The 14,139-nt window shown below is 39.9% G+C and overlaps 1 long non-coding RNA gene across 2 annotated transcripts; it reads right to left on the bottom strand.

Moving 5' to 3' along the window:
* Nucleotides 1–317: 317 nt before the first annotated feature.
* On the bottom strand, nt 318–13,882 carry LOC139044128 (uncharacterized). 2 transcript variants are annotated; one of them, XR_011501172.1, is made up of 6 exons: nt 13,671–13,882; nt 11,096–11,187; nt 10,155–10,233; nt 8,263–8,360; nt 5,157–5,320; nt 318–3,276 (listed from the first exon to the last, which is right to left on the bottom strand). It is a non-coding gene; the product is annotated as an uncharacterized lncRNA (long non-coding RNA). The 2 variants fall into 2 exon arrangements; XR_011501171.1 differs by lacking the exon at nt 5,157–5,320 and having other exon boundaries at nt 318–3,272.
* Between the last annotated feature and the right edge of the window lie 257 nt (nt 13,883–14,139).

Consider the following 14,139-nt stretch of genomic DNA (forward strand, 5'->3'; position numbering starts at 1 on the left):
TGCTTAACACGCATTATCTCAGGTAATCCTCAGAACTACCCTATAAGATAGGTACTATTATTATCTCCATTGTACGGATGAGAAAACTGAGGCACAGGGAGGTTAGGTAACTTGCCCGAAGTCACAATGTAAATAAATTGTGGAGCCAGAATCTAAATGTAGTTGATAACTCCCAAATCATACCTTAGCCAGATCTGAATTACAAAGTACTTAAGAAGTAGAGGTTTGCTTTCATTTAATATAGCAAGTAAAAAATGGGGAGAGATTTTTAAAGTACTCAGGAAAAAAAGAAAAAAAAGAAAGTACTCAGGAAAAACAATTCTTAGCAATGTTTTAATTAGATGGGGGCTTTAAACAAGTGAGTCCAATGTCCTGAATTTACAGCAAATCAAACACAGCTATAATTAAACATATTCTACTTGATTACATAAAAATTCCACAAATACATATGACACTAGAAAGAAACAGCTCTCTAGAGCCACAGGATAGTATGGACGTCACGACTGTATCCCCTAGTAAATAAATAGCCATTTAATAAGTATTTGCTGAATAAGCTGAATGGTTAAAACAATCCTTATCTTATTTGTATAGTTGGATGTTTTTTACTTTGCAGATAAAATAAGCTGTTTCAACTATTTATAGTATTAAAGGTGTAACTAATCCTGGCTCCCCATTAAACGATAATCTTGTAGAAAGATACTGATCCTTGTTTTTATGGACAATTAAGTTCTAAATCTTCTGGGTACCTCCATATTTCTTGATCTATTATTATAGTGTGCATTTAGGAAAGTAGTAAGAGAGTTACCAGGACTTGACATGAGTTCCATAAATCTGATCCAAGCTTCTGGACTTTCCCCACTCTGATCAAAGAATGTAAGGGAAGGGTAACTGTTCTTTGGCCAACTTCTAACTTATTCCACATTTTTCACCATAATAAAATCACATAGGTAATAAAGAAATGGAATTCCAAGTTCTAATATAAGACATACGATGGAAAGGTCAAATAAGGAATATTTTTTCACAGCAGAAAGATTAGTTTAAATTACTCAAATTTTATAGAAGACTAGAATTGGTTTACTCTCACTTTTTTTCTCCTATTCCAGACTTCCTCCTGCTATAGGTAGGCATCAAGACCTTTCTACCTAGCAAATGGAATTTATTCTGACCCCTAAAGGTCATACTGTTAAACTGGTTATGGAACTTAAAACAGAGTCAAAACTATGGAGCATGCAAATCCAAAGTAGAAACTGTACATCAGAACAAAGAACACATACAAACTACTTTGAGATTAGAAAAGGAAACTTTTCTGATCGAAAACAACTATGTCACTAATTGCACACTCCTAGAAAGTTCCCTTAGCTTCTGAGTTATGTTGTAGTGATTTCAGTAAATAATCACCTTATCTTAATTTAAATAGTAAGGAAACAACTCTGAAGCATATGAACAAAAACACAAGGAATCAAGAAGATTCTAAATAATCCACTGTCACAACAATAGAATTGTAGCTAATTTACTTCCTTGAGACTGTAGCAATGACACAAAACTGTAAAAATTACTTTAAGACATAACAAGTGTCCTTTGGTTTCTTGAACAAGAGTTCTGACATGACTTACAGAAAAATATTCTACATTCTTCATTGTTATAAAATACATACAAAAAATCCTAATGGGCTATTAAAAGCATAGTACTGCACCAAGAACCCTGATCTGGGAGTCAAATAATCTTGGTTCTAGTCCTAATTACTACTTAGAGTTATGACCTTAAGCAAACTGCAACCTCAGTAGAGCTCAATTTCCTCACTTGTAAAATGAGAGAACTTTACTAGATGACTGTTAAGATAACGTTCCAGCTATTAAATTTGCTTCTGAAAGGGATCATCAATCCAACTTTATATTTGACTTTCCAAGTGGTTAAGTTCACACACTCGCTTTGGCAGCATGGGTTTCCCCAGTTTGGATCCTGGGTGTAGACCTACACACTGCTCATCAAGCCACATTGTGGCAGCATCCCACATAACATAGAGGAAGGTTGGAACAGATGTTAGCTCAGCAACAATCTTCCTCAAGCAAAAGGAGGAAGATTGGCAACAGATGTCAGCTCAGGGCCAATCTTCCTCACACAAATAAAAAAGAAAGAAAGAAAGAATTGAGACCTAGGGACACACAAGTAATAGAAGACCCAGAACTAAGTTACAGAAAGCATGGTATTACTCCAGTGCTTTTTCAATATTTCATTCTATTAAAAACACTACCCATAACCTGATAATACCTTGACTTACTTTATATCACCCAAAGTTTCAAAGTTATTTCATTCCTTCACCAACTATTTAAGTCTAAGTGTAAATCAAGCTAGCTATCATCGCTGAACGGGAGCTGTGTCATATAATAAATCTACTTTGCCCATCATTCCACTGTTTATCATTGTTAACTAATTATCTTTTCAAAAGCAAGAGACTCAATAATCCTCACAGAGATCTGGCCCAAGAGTAAAGACAGACTTCCTCCCCCTACCATGTTTCCTAATTTTTAGAAAAGCACATGCAACAAATAACAAAGATTTATTATCTATCGTTACACAAATAAATGTTGGCTTTAACAATAACTTTGATGAAACAAATTTATGAATAAAAGGAAATGTTTTGAACTCCTCACTCTTTTATAACTGGATCACAACTAGGCCACACTACTCAAAACTAAGGAAATATGAACCATACCCTTGCTTCCTTAGAAGGATATCATTAAATATGTCTAGCGTCCACATGGAGGAAAAATCCTGTCCTCAGGTACTTTTCTTGAAAAACAGAAATACAGTAAATAAGAGGAAATAAATGTATCTACGCATATGGTCTTAGCCAGTTCTTAGAAAGCAAAAGACTAGCCATACCATTACAAGATTCAAAACCATGAAAATTTCACTTCTAAAATCGTTATTACATAAAAACTTGCAGAGCTCTCTTTTAGAGAAAGGAATAGCAAATTCAAATACAACACTAGAAATAAAACAAAAGTTAGAAAAATCCACTTAAATTATTAAAGATAAAGCAAACAGGAGCCAGACCGGTGGTGCAGCAGTTACGTTTGCACGTTCCTCTTTGGGGGCCCGGGGTTCACGGGTTCAGATCCTGGCTGCAGACATGGCACCGCTTGTCAAGCCATGCTGTGGCAGGCGTCCCACATATAAAGTAGAGGAAGAAGGGCACGGATGTGAGCTCAGGGCCAGTCTTCCTCAGCAAAAAGAGGACGATTGGCAGCAGATGTTAGCTCAGGGCTAATCTTCCTCAAAAAAAAAAAAGGTAAAACAGTATAAACAGTATATTCTTAGACATGACTATGAACATGTTAAAAGAACATTTCCAGTCACATAAAAATTACTTCTGATTTTCACAGAATGCTATTCCCCATCCCTGCCAACTATAATCTGTTATGGTGAAAGACCTAAGCCAAGCCAAGTTATATTTGTAAGTTTCAAGACCGTAACAATTTAAATAAAAAGGAAAACAAGCCAAGAAAAATACCCCCAGAAATATGATGAAAAACTAACATCTATTTCTATTAAGATATCAAATACATTTTAAAAAATTTTGTCATCAAAGGAATAGACAAGGACATCAAGGACAAAGAATAGAACAATTCTCACAAAAGATGCAATTAGTAAAATGTGTTGAACTACCTTTAACCTCTTTATAGCAAGGTACCATTTTACACCCAACAACTGAAAATATAATGCCCAATGAAGGTACAGTGAAATGGGTACTCTCACACATTATGCTAACAGTGTAAATAAGTATAAACCCTTTAGAAAGCAATTGGTAAATTACAGAAGAATCATAAACGTCATAACCTTTGATTCACTAATCCCTCTCTTAGGAATATAAACTAAAGAAATAACCTTTTAAAACGCCTTATAAGAATGAATGAAGCCATTGTCACAGAGAATAATAGAGTAAATTACGCTATAGCTAAATGGATTAAAAACAACTGAAAGAAACAGAAATCAGAACAGAAATTAACAGAGGATAGAGAGAACAGGAACGGGGAATTACTGTTTAATGGATACACAGGTTCTCTTTGGGATGATGAAAAAGTTCTGCAAATAGACTGTGGCGATGGTTACACAATACTATGAATTTACTTAAAGACACTGAACTGTACACTTAAAAATGGTTAAAATGGTAAATTTTATGCTACGTATATTTTTACCACAATAAAAAAGATGGAAAAAATAACTACGTAAACTACATTTTTAAGTGAAAATACTGATTCTCAAATTTAATCAAAACTATTTCTAACTATGTGAACATTATACACGCACATGTCCAAGGAATTTTAAAGCACCACGGGAGCTGGAGCAAAACACCGCTGGAGGACAGCAGCTCTCTCCGGGGGCAATTTTGCCCCCAGGGTACATGTGACAATGTCTGGAGACTATTTGGGAGATCACAACAGCGGATGGGGTCATCACTGGCATATAGTGGGGAAGGGGCGAAGGATACTGCTAAACATCTTACGACGCACCCAAGAGTGCCCCCACGACAAACAATCATCTGGCCCAATACATCAACAGTGATCCTGCTGAGAAATCCTGCTTTAACAAGATTTTTGGAGAGTTCTCTTTTATTTAATGTGTCTATATTGTTTTTAACGACTGCAGGGTAAATAAAAATTCATTAAAGGCTCAGCAGTTGGGTCTCTTTTTCTTTCCCCTACAAATCTCCCCCACAATCCGTATTTTTTATTCTAGAGAAAGGTCGGGAACCAAAGGTCAAAAATGGGAAAAGCAGCAAATTGTTACACATGGGTTATTTTTCTGCAAACTGTTCTTAAACAAATTACAAGAAATAGAACAAATCTGGAATTGGCAGGCTTTTAACACAATTTCCATAGACCTATCCATATGTTGGCTTTGTATTATTTTCTATTATATTTTTTCTATGATTTTTCTTATTAAGATTATGATAGATTACAACCTTGTGAGATTTCAGTTGTACATTATCGTTAGTAATGATGTGAGTACACCACTTCACCCTGTGTGCCCTCCCCCCACCCCCCCTTTTCCCTGGTAACCACCGATCAGTTTTCCTTGTCTATATGTTAACTTCCACCTATAAGTGGGGTCATATAGAGTTCGTCTTTCTCTGTCTGGCTTATTTTGCTTACCATAATACCCTCAAGGTCCATCCATGTTGATGCGAATGGAACAATTTGGTCCTTTTTTATGGCTGAGTAGTATTCCATTGTGTATATATACCATATCTTCTTTATCCAGTCGTCAGTTTCTGGGCATTTAGGTTGGTTCCATGTCTTGGCTATTGTAAATAATGCTGCGATGAACATAGGGGTGCATGGGATTCTTAGGATTGCTGATCCAAAACCACAAAAAGTGACAAATGTTGGAGAGGTTGTGGAGAAAAGGGAACCCTCATACACTGTTGGTGAGAATGCAAACTAGTGCAGCCACTATGGAAAACAGTATGGAGATTTCTCAAAAAGTTAAAAATAGAAATACCCTATGACCCAGCTATGCCACTACTGGGTATCTATCCTAAGAACCTGAAATCAGCAATCCCAAGAATCCCATGCACCCCTATTTTCTATTATATTTTATGACTCCACATTCTCATTTGTTTCATCATAGCAATTTATTTTCAAATTTGAGACCTATTACTGTTTTACACCATCGTTTCTCCACGATAAAATAACTTTTAAAAATGTTGTTCTTCAAATGCATCTTTGTAAATGCCAGTAAGCGTAAAATAAATGAAATCAATCACCACATTTTTTAAAAGTCATAGTAATAAATTAATGCTAAAACTAGTAAGTGAAAGTTTATTAAGGAATAAGATATTTACACAGTCTCAGTATCTCCCCACAAATTATTTAGTGGTTAAAAATGGGGAATAATTAACTTTACATAGAAAAATCTGGTGGATACCACTTTAACCAAGCGATCGAAATTATCATCACTAGTCTTGGGATCAATTGACATCATGTGTCTCCTATCAAGATGCACTAAAAAGAACACAGTATCACTTCTGTTGTATTTCTACCAAAAATGCATAACCTTAATCTAATCATAAGGAGGCATCACACAGACCCAAACTGAGGGACCTTATAAAAACATAACTGGCCTGTGCTCCTCAAAAATATCAAAGTTAAGAAAGACAATGAGAGGCAGAAGAACTGTTCCAAATTAAAAGACATCAGGGCAAGTGGAAACTCTGAATATGGATTTTGCATTAGATAAGAGTATTATACATATTTAAAGTTTCTGATTTGTTATTTGCATAAAAGAATATTCTTGTCCTTCCAAAATACTGAAGAATTCAGGGGAAAGGGAGCATGATGTCTGCAACTCACTCTCAAATGGTTCAGAAAAAAAATGAATATAAGAAGAGAAAATGCAACTAATTAAGTAGTTGGGACAAAATGTTAACAATGGAACTCTAGATAAAGGGTAAACAGGAGTTCTTTGTACTAGTCTTGTAATGCTTACGTAAGTGTGAAATAATATCACAATAAAAGTCACCAGGTTCCATGATGAACAAAACTGGAAGAGTAATTAAACAATGGGGAAAAATTATCATTAAAAACGATTTCTATTCCACTTCCTTTTCATTTTTATTTTCATTTATTGACTTAGACCATTGTCCCTTCCCTAACCAAGACTTTTAACAATTCAAACATAGTATCACTTGGTACATTAGGTAAGTAAGTGTCTCAACAACTTAAGGTAAAAAATTCATTATTTGAAAACAAGATCCTTCTTTTAAAAGAAGGCGGCAAGTGTCTGGAGCCCCCAAACATAAGAAGCTCTATACCAAATGCACAGGAAATATCAACGCCATTACAAACAACTGAGGACACTTGCCCCAGTGGACTCTGATTTCAAGAGCAGCAGTGCCCTCAGGTGGCAAGAACTTATCATTCTCAAGGGAAATCAAAGTTGCAGGGAAAACAAGTATCTCACCATCTCAGGGCAGCAAAGTAATATCGCTACTGTACAGTTCTGACATACTGAGTAAACAAAGCAGAACAAAAGAAAACCCTCAAAATAGCCTTTGCTATTTTCCAAGTCACATTTCCTCAAGGAAGCTTTATAACAATGGGGTCCTAATTGATTTCACTGTCCCCTGGACCAAAATTATGTAATTACTTATAAAATATTGTCAGTTGTGATTCCCATGTACCACTGTACTTCCAGTTCAATCAAATGACAGCAAGAACCACATGCTATATTTCTATATCCCTTACTTTGCTGAAAATTTAATAGATGCTCAAAAAATAATTTTGCTAGTTGATTTTTTCATGGTTCTGAATATATTCTTCTATGAAAGATGAGCAGATTATTTATAAAATAGATAATCATAAATTGTTGCTTTAATTTCCATACATTGTAACACATGATAAACTATGAATAGACAGACTTTTTTCATACTGAAACATGATTAGGAAGAATCATAAAAATACATAAGAAGGCTCTAGGATTTTTCTATCAATGCCACAGTATAAACGTTAACACCACACAAGAAAAGTGGAACATCAGACTCTATCTACTCAGTCCTGCGTAAGCCTCAACTGTCCTCATCTCTACTGTCATGCCTGAAAAGGGAGAGTGAGCACAAGCACTAGCTGCTCCACATGGGGCTGCTCCAGCTCCAGTCTCTCATCCTTCAAGCATGGTTCAGCAAGTTTGGTACTACTCTATCAAGTTCAATTAAGCCATTCTCTTTGTGCTGTATATAAAGCAACAGAGTGAAACTTCTTTTGCTGGGATTAATTGTCCTAATAAGAAATGCTGCGCTTGGGAGGTAGAAAGAACTTGCCAGAATGTTGTGCCAACAAATGGGGAACATTCGCATTTCAATAAACTGAGTACTCAGTTTTTGGCAGATATACTTTGCCTTAAAGACACTCCTGGAAAACAGTTTTTAATTTTATTTTATAAGTCTTAGTGGAACATCAGTGACAAGTCCACTGGTGTGAGCCTGTCCCCAGCCTTAGGTAGATCAACAGCGTTGGATTGGTAGCAGTTGTCTTGAGTATCCTTAAGTGCCTTTAGGCCCCAAGCACATGTCAACTTCTATGGCTGTTTTACTTGCTGAATCTTACTTGTAACAAAAATTCTGTCCAAAATCCAGCTTTATTTCCTAAGGAATATATTAGGGTTCACAAAGAATAATTTGGCCATATTATCAAATTTCTTTTAATAAAAGACATAGAAAACTTTCTGTGAGGAGAATGAAATTAAAAAGTTATGAATTACCCAGCAACATTAAAGAGAATGTCAACTCTCTCAATTTCATTGGCAAACTCATCAATTTGTTTTTTTTTTTGTGACATCCAGGACTCGAGTCTGAATACCTGAAACATAAAACAAGGGAAACTATTTACTTATACCCATAAAAAATGTTTAGTCTTGTAGATGTAGCTGCTTTGAAGTACAAAGATTACAGTATCTGTCCATTTTGCCTTCATAGGATTGTTGACCATTGGTAGGGTCTTAAGAATCTTAAGAATCTCATTAATAAAAATCTTAAAATCCTCCCCATCCTGAACTCCCAATAACACACCTCTCTTTCCCTCCCTTTCTCTTCACTCTCTAAATTGAATACTAAAGGCCTTTTCTGAGAAAAGACTTTACAGTGAAGTATGAATGATCTATATTAGATGCTTCTCAGTGAGCCAGCAGTAATAACAGAGCGCAGGCTTGCTCTTTCCCCAGAGGTGAGTCACTGCCCCAGGAACACTGAATCCTATCTGAGTGAGGGGTAGGGAAGGGCAGGGCAGTGAGACAGGAGACTGTTTCCATTTGTGCACTTTACCTTCATGTCAATTCCATTATTTATTGGAAACAACTTTGTCAGTCAAGGGTATAATCACTTATTTCTGCACTAAATTGCAAGGAGAAGAAATGAGGGGCCAGGAGAAGGGATGAAACACTTGAAAGCTAGACATGAGAGATCCAGCATTGGATCTCAGAGACACACTGTAATAGTTACTAAAAAACCCCAAACATTCTCTAATAAAAGAAAGTCACTATTTTAATGTTTTTAAAAAAATATGGTTTATTATTCTTTTATAGATATAGAAAGAAAAGATTATAAACATAGAAAAGGAGAGAAAGGGGAGAAAGTTTTGGGAGGACTTTCTTCCCTTAGTACTTTTTCAATACTTTTTCAGTACAACAGCGTTTTTCTGACTTGGAGTTAAAATTCCCTATTATTAAAATTAAATAATTTTCCAATAATAAATAAACAATCCAATAATTAAAATAGCATAGTCTAATTCCGTTCATGAATTCAATGTGCTAATTTGCATTTGATTATATAACCTGTTCTATTTTGCTGGAAGAATTAACTTTCAAATGAGCTGTCTGTTCTGATTTCTTTCAGAGGAACTCTAGTTGAAGTCCTTTGATGCTGGAGTTGAGTTCAGTGTGGTGCAGTAAGGGGTGATACACAGCGAAATAATTTGCATAATCTCTTAGGGTTTCTGATCATATGTGACTTTAGGGCTGAGCTGTCTCCAATATGGTAGCCACCAGGCACATGTGGCTACTAAGCACTTGAAATGCAGCTAGTCAGAACTGAAATGCGCTGTAAGTGTACAACACACGTGAATTTAAAAGATTTAGTATGAAAAAAGAACGTAAAATATTCCATAAATTTTTTTTATATTGAGTATGTTAAAATGGTATTTTAGATATATTTAGTTAAATAAAATACATTACTAAAATTAATTTTCATCTGTTTCTTTTTACTTTTTAAATGTAGCCACAGGAAATTTAAATCACACACGTGGTTCACATCATTTTCCTACTGGACAGCACTGTGCTGAGTAGGGCACAGAAGTGAAAGTTGTCATTAAAAGTTAACGCAACAACTGTTAAATTTCACATACAACTTTGTAATTAGGTACTGAATCCTTCAACATGCTGGATAAAAAAAATTTTAAGTATACAACTTTTATATATTTAAGTATACAGATTTTTGTCTGTAGGTTCACAGAATATAGATTTGATATCAAAGAATCAGGCTCTAAGAAGAAGGCCGGTGGAGCTGACCAGCCAAGTAATTTTCTTTCAGCAGACGAGTACTGTTTTTTATAATACCTTATGGACTCTGAATCCCAAGTTCAAGCTGCTGAGTTGCTTACCCGGGTACTTTTCCAGTTCTTGAAGTTTGGACTCATTGATATCTGTGGCTATGACTTGGGCACCTTCTCTTGCAAAAGCCTGGAAGACAACACACAAATGAATCCTTTGTTTACTTGGTTAAGCTGCTCTCATGAATAGAAAATCCTTTAGCCTTTTCTCCCTTTATCTTATTTTCATTGTTTTCCTTATACATGGGTGGAATTTCAAACTATCTAGTCTCACTTAGCCCTTCCCATTGTTATTTTTATCATTAATTAGTACAACATGACATACATTGTGCTTGTCATCTGACTTTGTCCCTTTTAGTAACATCAAATACAATCGTGTTTTTAAAAAACTAGGATTCTGTTATTAACACCTCTCAAAATACTACTATTCTGTGATTTGACAGCCTTTATTCCATTTCTGAGCAGGTGACTAAACCCAAAATAATGAGAAAAATGGGTTATTTCAACACTTTTCCTCCTAAGAGTATACTAGTGTATTTACAAATATCAAACTAATCCTACCGTTACAGTTAAGCTGCATTATTAGCTCAAGTGAGGACTATAATGTGCAAGAAGCTGCTATAAATTACAAGGTAAAGGTAACCTGATAGTCTTAGAACTCTGGAGTCCTATGTCTGAACTGAGGTGATTTCAGAGGGCTATGTACTCCTTTAGGCCCGCTGTAACAAATTTATTACAGTGCAGAGAAACTGAGGCAAAGAAATAAGTTCTCAGCGTCAAAAGTTATGAGACGTCACATAATAAATATGTGAGGTAAGCCTTGCTTCATCTGCCTGGGATCAAGAGTAGCAACTTTTATTTTTGTAACTTAAGACAACAGAAGCACAAAAGCCAATAAAAAAAAGAAGTAGAGCAGAATTAAACAGCCATGGGATCTGTCCACGTGATTCAACACCTCTAAAGGCAGGAAGCAAACAGAGATAGTAACTTACTATGGCAGTGGCCCGGCCGATCCCCTGAGCAGCAGCTGTCAGGACGATGACCTTCCCATCAAGTCGACCCATAACGGAACCTGCGGTTTAATCTACAGACACGTGTATTTAATGGCATGCACTGTAGACATGGTCCTATGCAGTAACATCTAGAATGAATGGTTCAATGTACTCCTTTAAGAACCTGAAGATGGCACCTCAGCACAAATATTCCCACCATGAGAATTCTCCAAGAGCGCCCACTCTAGATACCTAGCTTTGTACATCAAAACCATTTGGCACAGCCCACTCAACTGATACTCAGTAAGAGACAGACATTGAACTTGACCCACCTTTCGGTTTTTTGAGAACCCAATGCTGATCCAGAAGGGGTGGAGTCCTCCCCTCCCCATCCTCCCCGCTGTGCCCGCACGCACTGCTATGCCACTGGGCATGTCCTTCCTGCTTTCTGTCCTGTAAACTTCCGTTGGGTTTGCACCATCAATCATTTCTAGTTTGTTTATTTATATTCTTATTTTTGCAGGGGAAGATTCGCCCTAAGCTAACATTGAACCAGGAGGCTGAAGTGGAGTGCACCAAACTTTAACCACTAAGCCATCAGGGCTGGCTCTCATCTGTGGTTTTTCCTTGTCCCTTGGAAAGATTTCACCATCGGCCTCAGAAAGTCACTGAACAAAAGAACCGGAAAATCAAATCATGTCCAATACCCCCATTTTACAGATGAGGAAACTGATGTGGCCTGGTCCAGGTGAGAGAGACAGACGAAACGCAGGCCTCCCCATAACGCTGCCGATCCTCTTCTCAAGCTTAAGCCGGCGGGAGTTAACGCTTTAACAGCCACAGTCAGTCACTTCTGACAGGCAGGACTGAGACACTGTGACCTGGGGAAAGGTGGCGTGCATCAGGTCTGATCAGTGCCGACTGCAGGGCGCGCGGAACGGCTAGTGCTGAGGTCGGGGTGGCGAGGAGTCAAACGATGATCAAATGAGGTGGTCTTCAAGGAGCCAGGCTCTCTCCCCCATCCTGCTGTTCTCAACGTGTGCCTCTGACCTCGCGCCAAGTCACAACATGGCTGCTATGTCCCAAGGCACCATATCCGCATCCGCGTCAAAAAACACCAAGGGAAGGAGCAAAAGCCAAAGGTCTTTCTACCCAAGAAGGAAGGCCTGCTCAGAACCCCGGCCCACGTTTCACCCGCCAGCCCTAGCAGCCGCGGGGGCCGGCGTGTGGGGGCGCCGTCTTCCCCCCTCAGGATGGGAAAGGCAGGGAAGCGAGCTGGGAGGGCGTTGAGCGAACGCACTCAAGCAGCACGCGCGCACACACACCGCGCCCGAGAAGGCGCAGGCGGCTTCTCCAGCCTGGGCCCCGAAGCCCTTTCCTCCCGAGCCCCACTCCGTCCTCCTCAGCCACGCGCGGCTCCGCCCGCCGGGGGCGCTCACGCGGGCAGGCGTCAGGCAAGCGGGGGCGGGAGGGCCGGGGGCGGGGGGGGGCGTCAGGAAGGCGTGGGCGGACGCGCCGGGGGGGGGTGTCAGGCAGGCGGGGGCGGGCGCGCTGGGGGAGGCGGGGCGCGGGGCGAAGGCCCGAGGTGCGGCCGGGTCCCGCGCGCTCCTTCCCGCGTCCCAGCCGGCGTCGCACCCGGGCCTCCCACCGGCCATCCCAGCGGGCCTCGTGTCGCCCGGACGCCTGCCGTCCAGCCCTCGGCCGCCCGGGGCCCGCGGCGTCCACGCGCGGACAGGCGGCGGGCGTTCCAGGGGGTGCCCCGCCGTCCCCGCCCCTGCCCGGGCGCTCGCTCCCTCTGCTCCCAGCGCTGCCCCGAGCTGCCGGCGCCCGACTCCGGGACCAGCTCGCCGCTGCCCGAGGCGCTCCGACCGCGGCCGCCCTCGCCAGCCACCAAGAAGCCCAGCCACTCTGAGGCAACGAAATTTTCACTGGTTTTCCCCCTTCTTACACGAGAGGTTCATACTCACTTTAAACTTGGGGAGAGTTGAGATATTTTCAGTATGTACTTTAGGAATGAGAGACTCCAGGAACCTTTACCCACCCCCAGTCCTGAGCGTGCGGATCAAACGCTGTGACTTGAGACCGTGCGCCCCGCGGCTCTGGGCGCCGGGCTCCGGGCGGCCTCCCCGCCTTTCTGGGCCCGGAGTTTGGAGCCGAAGGTTTACTGTTAGGTCAACTGCACTGCCACGCTAAAACAGAGTTTTTGGGAAAATGAGTTGCAAACATAGACTGAAATGGTAAAATCCAATATGAAAAGCAAACTTGATGGCTTTCTTACTGTAAACACTGGAATCAAAGTGTTAATTTTTCATTATCAGAGACAGAGCATTTTCAGGAATTCTGTCTTCGTGAGCCCGGAAGAAAAATGTTCACTTAAAACACTGAAAAATCCTCTCTTCTTTGGTTATTTTGAAAAACTTAAGATACCAGACTTCCAAATGCATCCTTATCCTGATCTAACTGCTAAGATTTCCTGAAATAAGTAACGTGCAGAGCAAAGCAACATCTAAAAATTAAACATCTCCTTTTCCCAGTCCATTTAAAGTTTCATTGAAAAAATACCAGGAAATCTTACTTTAGAGTAGCAGCAGGTGGATGGCGTCCTCCAGGTCACTGCGCGAGCGGCAAACGGAGACCGACCTTCGTGCAGACAAGTCAGGCGCTTAATGATGAATGCTGGGATGTGTAGTTCAGGTTTCTTCCGAGTTTGCTGGTTCTGTTTCCTTGAGTTTTTAAGGATTCGCACATTGGTATACTCAATGTGTGTACGTGCTGCCGTCTAGTGGAGCTCAGGTCGAACTGCTAACTCCGAGTAAATGGTGAAAAGCGGAAAAAGCCCCCGCAGCATGCTCAGGACTGGAAACCACTCCCTTGGCTTTGACCCCTCTCAGTCCCTGTCGTTTGTGTCTACTACGTGCCGTTCTGCGGTGTTCAAGATGGAATGAGGCAGAAGTCGCATGTGGAAGACGGCAGAGCCGCGAAACAGAAGGAGCCCAGGTCACTGAAGATACTAGAGCCTTCTCTCCTGGCCCTTGACATGATTG

Source organism: Equus asinus, unplaced genomic scaffold (genome assembly GCF_041296235.1).
Source record: "Equus asinus isolate D_3611 breed Donkey unplaced genomic scaffold, EquAss-T2T_v2 contig_615, whole genome shotgun sequence".
NCBI classification, from domain to species: Eukaryota; Metazoa; Chordata; class Mammalia; order Perissodactyla; family Equidae; genus Equus; species Equus asinus.